This window comes from Hemicordylus capensis, chromosome 1, assembly GCF_027244095.1.
Source record: "Hemicordylus capensis ecotype Gifberg chromosome 1, rHemCap1.1.pri, whole genome shotgun sequence".
Lineage (NCBI taxonomy): Eukaryota > Metazoa > Chordata > Lepidosauria > Squamata > Cordylidae > Hemicordylus > Hemicordylus capensis.
This window is the reverse complement of record NC_069657.1, coordinates 450,863,609-450,873,988: the sequence shown is the minus strand read 5'-3', so window position 1 is coordinate 450,873,988 and position 10,380 is coordinate 450,863,609.

Here is a 10,380-nt window from a genome sequence, read left to right as displayed (position 1 = left end):
TGGGCCCTAGAGTTGTGTAGAATGGGTTTTTGCAAAAACATCTGATTAGGGCTAGGATAGAAGCTCACTTCCTATATGACTGATCTTCGCTGTTTTTCAAGCGGAGGTCACTTTGGCAAAAAGCCTTCCATGTGAGAGCCATTCCCCACTGTGCTGACCTCCGCACAGTTGTCCTGCACTTTTCTTAGAGCCGAGAGGGCCCTTTAAGAGAGACGGAAGAAAGACGGAAGCTCTTCTTTTTGAAGAGCTCTAGGTGGAAAGAGCTGGGAAGAGCTATGTTTCCCAAGGCTCTGTGCACACCTTCCAAGATGGTGCAGAGGGCTCAGGAGGGCTCTGTTTCCCTTAGAAGGACCCCCCAGGATTGGACAAAGCCAACACTGTGCCGTGGCTATTTGTCTCCACATGATGCCAGCCGACTGTGTAGAGCATTCCTCTTCAGCTGACGCTTCACAAGCCCAACAAAAAATTACTCAGGGAGCCACCACTGACCCCCTGGGCTTACAATGAAGTACACTGTCAGATCTGTACCCTGCATTTGCAGAATCTGCAAATGAATGCAAGCACAGTCATCCTCACAACAATATGTATGGCTGCATAGCCATCTGTATGTTATGATGTCTGAAAAGGGTGGTATGAGTCTTGAACATTACAGGGAAAGAGAGCTTCCATTGGCAGGGTGCTGCACTTCATGCAAGCCCTGTGGTGATCATGGAGAAAACTCCTCCCTGCAGGGAGTCCTCTAGGCTGCCACCATCCACTTTTCCAGGCAGGAAGATTCACCTTTCTAGGGGATATCCTGGGAGAGTAAAATGGAAAACTCCTCCCTTACAAGCAAGATGGAGCAGTCTTAGGCCTTTGAGGACATGTGTCTAGGTAGGACCCAATGAGGAGTGACACTCAATAACAACAAGGATTTGTTTAAAATATGTGATGGTAAGGAAAAATGCAGAGGGCTTTAACAAACCTGGCCTCCATTCAGACAACTCCCCAAAGAATTGCAATAAAGCTGCAACTCAGATCAAAATCAACTCGAATTCCCTGACGCTTCTGGATAAACTGGTCCCTATCCTCCCTACTTACTCCTAGGTAAGGAATGTCCAGGTGATTCCCAGCCAAGGCTGTTAGGCTCCCCTTTCCCTACAGTACTTGCTGATCAGATCTCACTCCGAGGCCTCCCAGGAAAAACTGAACTTTAACACACCCCTACCCAATTCCTCCTTAGGCTGTTGTCCAGTAAATCCTGCCCCTCATTCTGGATTGGTCCTTTAGTTTTAATTTTGCCAGGCTTTCTTTCTCATTAGGAAAGGCCCAACCTCCAAGCAGTTACGCTAAGTGAGGCCTAGTCCTCCACTAAAGCCCTCCTATCACTATGGTTCCTATGTTCACTGAATGTAGGCTAATAATGCCTGCCCAGGGCTAGAATCAAAATCTGGACTACCCCTTCCATGCATTTGGGCCATTGTATGTTTTTGGCAGGACACATTCCTTTCCAAATGGGGTAAAGATCTCTGTTCCTCCTGTGCAGGGCAAGCACAGCACTGCGAAGCAATGGGAGGCTACTGTGCCCTTGGCCCCAGCGAAGGATGCTCTTCTTCCAGTAATGAGCTTCAAGGCTCCTGCGAGGTGCTCAATGCAACATGTTGCAAGGGTAAGTGATGAGAGCTCGTCTTGTGGTAGGAAGCATGAATTGTCCCCTTTGCTAAGCAGGGTCTGCCCTGCTTTGCATTTGAATGGAGACCACATGTGTGAGCACTGTAAGATATGCCCCTGGGGAAGGGGCTGCTCTGAGAAGACCATCTGCATGCTTGCGCGCAGAAGGACCCAGGTTCCCTCCCTGGCATCTCCAGATAGGGCTGAGAGAGACCCCTCCCTGCAGCCTTGGAGAAGCCAGGATGGACCAAGGGTCTGACTCAGTTGAAGGCAGCTTCTGATGGTCCGATGTGAGGCTGAGGAGCAGCTCAGCTGCATGAGGTTGAATCTTTGGTTGTGAACCTTGACTCTATCCAGACTGGAAGCAGCTTCTCCATGGCTGCAGGCAGGAGTCTCTCTCAGTCCTATCCTGGAGATTGCCAGGGAGGGAATCTGGGATCTTCTGCATGCAAGCATGTTACAAATGCTCTTCCCAGAGTGGCCTCATCCCCTAAGGGGAATATCTTTCAGTGCTCACACATGTAGTCTCCCATTCAAATGAAAACCAGAGCAGATCCTACTCAGCAAAGGGGACAGTTCAGATGTGGTGATGGCCACTAGGCTGGATGGCTTTAAAAGGGGCTTAGATAAAGTCATGGAAGACAGTTCTATCAATGTATACAAGTCTGGTGGCTATAGACCAGGGAATCTCAACATTGGGTCCCCAGATCTTATTGGACTTCAACTCCCATAATCCCCAACAAAGTCCACTGCCCAGAGCCTCTGGATGGGGCAGTTTATAAATGTAATAAACAAACAAACAAACAAACAAACAAACAATTTATTTATTTATTTATTTATTTATTTATTTGAGTCTACTGGGGCTGGGGATTATGGGATTTGAAGTCCAAAAACATCTGGGGACCCAACATTGAGAATCCCTGCGATAGGCCACTTCCAGCCTCAGATGCATGATGCCTCTCCATACCAGTTGCAGGGGAAGAACATCTGGAAAGAGGGCATGTCCTCAGCTCTTGCCTGTGGGCTTCCCAGAAGTATCTGGTGGGCCATTGTGGGAAACAAGATGCTGGACTAGATGGGCCTCAGACCCGATCCAGCAGCGCTGTTCTTATTTATGCATGTATTTATTGAATTAACACATTTTTAATAACCGCCCCCCCGAGACGTATGTAATATCGATTCCCTTTTTTGCAGTGGAACCCGACAAGACCTGCGAACAGCAGGGAGGTGACTGCTTGCATCCCAAGAACGAGTTGTGTTTGTCAGGGTACATCCTCCCACTCTCCTGTGAGAACGAGGGGAAGTGCTGCAAGCGCCAGTGATGCGGCTGGGCGACGGAGACCCAGAAGTGTGAATGTTTTGTTGGCTAGGCCTGGTTTGCTTATTAAAGAGACGACTTTTCACTGGTGGAAGTGTAAGTCAGCACCTCTGTTGAAGGAGACAGGGATGAACGCGGGTGGCTGAGAGATCCGCTCAATAAGTGCAGACTCAAAGGCGGATTGGAAATCCAACTTCTAAAGGGTGATGTTGGCGTGCCTGAAAATAACCTTCCATTTGTGCTCTCCATCTAGATCAGCTCTAGATCTGACCCCCGGCAGTGCAAACAGGCTCTACAGATAAGCCTGAATGATCTGTGCCCAACTGAAGTCCTGCCCATGTGTCCTCAACCCCCATTTCCCTGTGCATACTAAGATAATTTCTGACAAGGGCGGATGACTTTGTCCAGGTGATCTCCCACCTCTCTTGAGGTTAAACTTCAGCCAGCTTCACCCCACACTTTCTCTTTGGAGTTTTAGTCATCTCTTCTCAAACTGTTCCAGTTAAGGGATGAATGGCCGAACGAATCATGTGAATTGGAATAAGGACCTTGTGTGGGCTACTTTCCTCAAAAGGCTGATTGCCCTACCATGAAGGATGGTGAATTGGCCACTTTGCCTAGCTGCTTGGGGGCACTGCTATGAGCAGCAGAGTAGGATGCTAGCGGACCTGATGACCCTTTGGAACACCATCTACTAGGAAGTTATCCCGTGAAAGCCATGGGAGCCCCTGTCCTGTCCAAGCAGGAGCTCATCTCCATTTCCATGAGGCTTGTGCAAGAACACTTCCAAATGAATTGTGCCCTCTGTCAAAGAGAGGGATGCCATTTGGATTGTCCTTTTCAAGCACCAAATGGCCTTGGACTGCAATAGAGTGTTCGCACCAAGCAGAGAGACACATAGACCACATTCACACATAATGCGGAACTGCGGGTCCAATGGACCCGTGGTTCTGTGCCCTGCCCCCAGCTCTCCTGTCCAAATTCAGATGTTATGGAGAGCTCCCTCTCTGCAGTCTCACTGACTGCAGAGAGGAGGGGGAACTGACTTCCTGGACTTCATTTGTGACTGAAGGACAGCCATTATTAATTCAATTTCTATACCACCCTTCCAAAAATGGCTCAGGGCAGTTTACACAGAGAAATAATAAATAAATAAGATGACTCCCTGTCCCCAAAGGGCTCACAATCTAAAAAGAAACACAAGATAGACACCAGCAACAGTCACTGGAGGTACTGTGCTGGGGATGGATAGGGCCAGTTTCTTTCCCCCTGCTAAATAAAGAGAATCACCACGTTAAAAGGTGCCTCTTTGCCAGGTTAGCATTAGCAGCCGGAGCGAAAGGAGGCGCTTGCTCATCCAGTTGCAAAAGAGTCTGACCGTGGTGCTGCTTTCAGACTTAATGCTGGCACTGCAGAACTGAAGGCAGTGAAACTTATTACCAACTGACGGTATAGGTTAGGGTCTGGGAAGAGACACCGCTGGTCCATTTCCCAGTGAAACTGCAGTTGTCCGCATTCAGATGGACAGAAAATGAAACCAGAGGCCCCTTCACCTCTGGTTTCATGTTACATGCAAATGCGGACATATAATTCTAGAAGGTGCTTGGAAGATTGCCTGGACCAAGCAAGAATTTTCAGAACCTTAGGCTAGACAGTCCTTCAAGAGGAAAATTATTTACCAAATGTAACTATATTCACATTATGCATAATTGTCTCATACCATAGACAACTATTCCTCTAGAGCAGGGGAGGGCAAATTTGACCTTCCAGCTGTGGTTGTATTACAACACCCATCAGCCCCAGCCACAATTTACTGTGAGGGCCGAGTTTGCCCACCCCTGCTCTAGAGCCTCTCTATATGGTACAGAACAGCAATGACTACAAATACTCGTTACAATCTGTTTTATGACCTTCATAATGTTGGAAATTCTCTGTGGTGAGAGAATCCCTTTCTCATTATAGGAGAGCGCACAGAGGCACAACACAGCGGTATTTGCTTAGGCATGTGTGTATGCTGAGAGTAAAGTAAATTGGAGCCAATTCATAGTTTCAAATCAATATATAAGGCATTTATTAAGGAACTCCATTCTAGATAGGAAAGTGAGGAGTTAGGATCTCTAATCTATCTATCTAGCTGGATGCAGATGGATTCTGCATCTTCTCTGCACACATGGTGCAGGGAGAGAGGCTTGCCATGTTGCAAGGTAGGCGGCCAGGTAGGAAGAGAGAGAAGGAGGAAGGAAGTCCCTGAGATTAGCAATCTACACATCAAAGGGATAGCATCAGAGCAGTGGAGAAGGGGTGACCAATGTCTTGACCCTCTAGCCCGCTGACTTACTAGTCTGTCCTCCACTGTCTGAGACAAGAGACAGCGCAAAGTCCTTTAACTTCCAACACATAAGAAGTCAATCAGTGTTCAACTCAAGTGAAGTATCGATCCCAATTGGCTTCTAAGGACTTTATTTAACTCCAAAGCATGCAAAAAACGTACTTGCAGGCTTGGAGGCAAGCACTTCCAGAGGGCACTTCCAGAGGGTGATAGTTCATATGGAGTTAAGACTCATGAGCCTGATTCAGATATTATGCTGTACAAGTGTACAAATGTCTATACACATGTCTGGACCTGCATTCATATTAAAAGTTAACCTGAATACAGGCACTTCAAATGCACGGCACAGATCGGAAGGGTACTTCTGGACCTGCATTCAGTATAACATTAAATGACTGTACCTGTGTGCAGATTTGGACATGTGTATGCTGTATACTCATTGTACGAGTGTTGAAAATTACATTTGAATGGACCCATGGTAAATGTCTTATTATTCATTTGATTTTTATACCACCCTTCCAAAAAAGGCTCAGGGCAGTTTACACAGAGAAACAACAAATAAAGAAGATGGCTCCCTGTCCCCAAAGGGCTCACAATCTAAAAAGAAACACAAGATAGACACCAGCCACAGTCACTGGAGGTACTGTGCTGGGGGTGGATAGGGCCAGTTACTCTCCCCCTGCTAAATAAAGAGAATCACCACGTTAAAAGGTGCCCCTTTGCCAAGTTAGCTGGGGTTATTGAAGGTGATGAATGCTCACAGATACTCTACTGGGTGAGAAAATTTGTGGCTTGACTAAGAAACGCATTCAAATTTTGTTACAACCGAAGAAAAGTGGAACATTCCCAAAGGTGCTGATGAGTTTTTGTAAATTAATTTATTTGATATTGCTTGATGCATTTTGAGCGTGAGATGTTCTTCTTCAGAGACAACTTAAGTAAATAACATTAATCAAAGTATCTTCTGCTTACTTGTCTCTCTGGACAAATTTTATCATCATCCTGTCAGTAAGGCCAGGATACTGAACGCAAAACAGAGCTACTTATGATGCGGGACTGTCTGAGAGAGGGGAAGACCCTGCTTCTGGGTAATCCTAGAGCATATAGAAATAGGCTTTATGCCTAGACTACAGAGCAATAATCCATGGCTACTAAAGGGTTAAGACTCTCAACCTAACTCTCTCATGTGCATGCTTTCTAAACCCATGACACCCTCCTGACAGCAGAATATTTAATGTGTCCAGAAACTGTGGATAAGCTGTGGATATGGTGAGTCTTCTCCCAAGCACCTGAGATCTCCTCCACTAGCAGTGTTTTGGATTGGGCCACTTCAGACTGCAGGTGGAGCTAAGTTGGAGGAGAGGGAGTGATATGAGATTTAGGGACACATGAGAAGAAATGAGAGAAATTTTATGGCCCTTCCAATGTGCATCTTTTAGTACAGGTAGGGATATACAGAGGGGTCAAGCCAATGGCCTTTCAACTGTGTGTGGGCTGCCATCCCAAAATAAGCACAGAAGGAAGACATTGGAGAGAGAAGTGGATCCCAGACCTTTAATGATTAACACTTCTTTCGGGTTCCTCTCTGCCCAGGTCTGAAGAGTTTGGGGGTGCTTCACCACTTGCTGTCACTTGGGCCCCAAATATCTCCTCCCACTTGGTGCACCACAGTTAGGAACATAGGAAGCTGCCTTATCCTGAGTCAGACTAGGTCCATCTAGCTCAGTATTGTCTGCACAGACTGGCAGCAGCTTCTCTAAGGTTACAGGCAGAATCTCTCGCAGCCCTATCTTGGAGATGCTGCCAGGGAGGGAACTTGGAATTTTCTGCATGCAAGTATGCAAGTACTCTACCCAGAGCAGTCCCATCCCCTTGGGGGAGTGCCTTACTGTGCTCACACATGTAGTCACCCATTCAAATCCAAACCAGGGTGGATGCTGCTTAGCAAAGGGGAGAATTCATGCTTGCTGCCTCAAGACCAGCTCTCCTCCCCTGCTCTCCACTGCTGACATAATGTGGCCTTGGTTCTTCTTTGGCCAGTCTGTATGACACCAGGAATGGTGTTGACATGATGGAGGAGTCTGGCCCCTGAGAAGGCTGGTCAGAGAGGACCAGACCCCAGGCTTTAGTTAGCCATTAGTCCTTCGTGTCACCCCGACCCCTTCAAGCATCCTCTCCTGCTCACAGGCAGAGGAAATCAAAGGGGATTTTTTAAAAAAATCACTTAAGCCAAGGTTCCTAAAGTTGTAGTTCAACAACGTCTGCAGACTGAAGGTTGGAAACATTTGACTTCAGCACAGAGCCAGCTGAATGGTGGCCTGGGCCCAGACCCACCTGGCAGTCCTTCTAGCGACATCCCATGCATGTGATCTCACATGCACGGGGGTGTGGTTCGGGCTCCAGAGAGCCCAAGCAAGCTCTCCCCCTTTCATTTCAGGCAGCGCTTGCTGCCTGAGACAGCATGTATTTCCCTTTCTTTCCCTCCAGCAAGGGAAATGAGGGCTATCAGGCAGAAATGCTGAAATGGACAGGGAGGAGCTCACTTGGGGCTCTCTGGAGCCTGGGCGTGGGTAGGGGGGTTGCTCGGGGCTCTTCTGAAGCCTGAGCCATGCCCCCCTGGGGGCTTAGGCAGCCCTTTTCATTGGCGGGGGTTCTCTGAACCCTTTTTCACAATGGTGGCTCTTCCCCTAGGGACAGCATTAATCAGTATGGTCAGGGGATTGTGCGCAGGGGGCTCATGTCCTGGCAGAAGCCTTCCACCACCAAGAATCTCCAAAACAAACGGTGATGCCAGGCTTGGAGAAGAGCTCCAGGCAACAATTTGATGCCACCCTGGATTGCAATGATTTCAGGGACTCTAGGAAAAGCACAGGGGCTACCATCATATTTAGAAGGCACCTGTGAGTAGAGTAAAGTGGGTTTCATTATTTTATTTATTTAATTAATTAATTTGATTTCTATACCACCGTTTCTAAAGTGGCTCCGGACGGTTTACACTAAAATAAAAAAATACATAATAATTAAAATAAAAAGCTAATTAAAAGCACATTAAAATTACGATTAAAACTAGATATCATTAAAAGCCAGGCTAAAAAGATAGGTTTAAGGCTCTTCTCAAGGCCTCCAAGGAAGATAATCCTCTTATATCCACTGGGAGTGTGTTACACAACCCATGGGTTACAACAGAGAAGGCCCTATCCCAGGCCACCAAGGTTGTTTACCCATGCTTTAGGCCATCTATTGAGCCACAAGAAAGGGTCCTTCTTGTGTAGAAGACAAAGAAGGAGGAGGAGGAGGAGGAGAGGAGGTCCATATCCTGTGTGGGAGACCAAAACCCCCCAACATGTTTTGTCCACAGCAGAGCTTAATTATGAAGAAATGTATTAGCAAGGAGGGTTTTCAGTTCTTAAAGAAAGATAACCAAGCTAGGGACATGATGAAACTTTAGAAGTTCATAGAAACCTGAAGAGGTGGATGGAGGGCAGAGCATTAGCTCTTGGGAGAAAGTTTAGGAGGAAATTGAAGACTGCCCTTTTGATCCAGGCTTTTGGCCAATGAGTTGGCCCCTGATCTCTTTTTATAATGTAGCTGTGTGCTGTTGTTTTTTCAGATTGCTTTCATTGAAGGTCTATTATTGTTTTTAGCCTACTTCCCACGTACAAAATGAGATGTGAGATCACCTTACTGCCCATATGTCCATCCATGTGTGTCCCTCTAACAACTCCACAATGCCTATACCGATTTGCACCAAATTTGCTACAGATGTTGGGCCACCTAGGGACACTTGAATGGCATAAGTGGTGATGATGCCATGCACCCCGATCCAAGATGATGGCTGTGAGGAAAGTAGGTGCATTATTCTGTACCTGAACTCTTCTTATCTTATAAAGTGATGCATACTGGGGCAAAAAAAAACCCCAACTTCACATATACACTGATGGGGTCTGAGCTGTCAGTGACTGACCAGGAAAGAGATCTTGAGGTTGTGGTGGGCAGCTCATTGAAACTGTCGACTCAGTGCACAGTAGCTGTGGAAAAGGCCAGTTTCATGCTAGGGATCATTAGGAAGGGACTGAAAATAAAAATGCTAATTTTATACTGCCCTTATACCAATCTATGGCGTAGCCACATTTGGAGTTCTGGTCACCATATTTTAAGAAGGACATTGTAGAACTGGAAAAGGTGCAGAAGAGGGCAACCAAGATGATCAGGGCCTAGAGCACCTTCCTTATGAGGCAAGGCTACAACACCTGGGGCTTTTTAGTTTGGAAAAGATGTGACTACGGGGAGACATGATAGAGGTCTATAAAATCATGCATGGTGTGGAGAAAGTGGATAGAGAGAATTTTTTCTCCCTGTCTCACAGTGCTAGAACCAGGGGTCATCCCAAGAAACTGAAAACCAGGAAATTTAGCACCAACAAAAGGAAGTATTTTTTCAAACGGTATATAATTAATCTATGGAATTCTCTGTCAAGTGATGTGGTGATGGCCACTAGCTTGGATGGCTTCAACAGGGGCTTAGACAAGTTCGTGGAGGTCAGGTCTATCAATGGATACTAGTCTGGTGGCTATAGATGACCTCCAGCCTCAGAGGCAAGATGTCTCTAAATACCAGTTGCAGGGGAGAAACAGCAAGAAAGAGGGTATGCCCACACCTCTTGCCTGTGGGCTTCTCAGAGGCATCTGGTGGGTACTGTGTGAAAAAAGATGCTGGACTAGGTAGGCCTTGGGCCTTATCCAGCTGGGCTGTTCTTATGTTAACTGCCCTGGATTCTTAAGATGAAGGGTAGTACAAACATATAAATATAAATACAATACAATAAATTGATCTCAGGGAGATGTTGATGAGAGGATTACCACTGTGTACCACTGTGTTTTACTGCATTTTCCAGCAACAGAACTTTATGTCAGCTAGCAGACACCCATTCATTTGAGCCATGGGAGATCACCTCAAAGGCCTCTGCAAGAAAGGAAGTGCCTCTGGAACTATTTCCAATTTCCTGATGGGAGGGATGCCTGCTGCCAGGGGAAGCCATGGCCTGCAAGGTTCTTGTGTATTCTTTTGTATTGATGCTTATTTA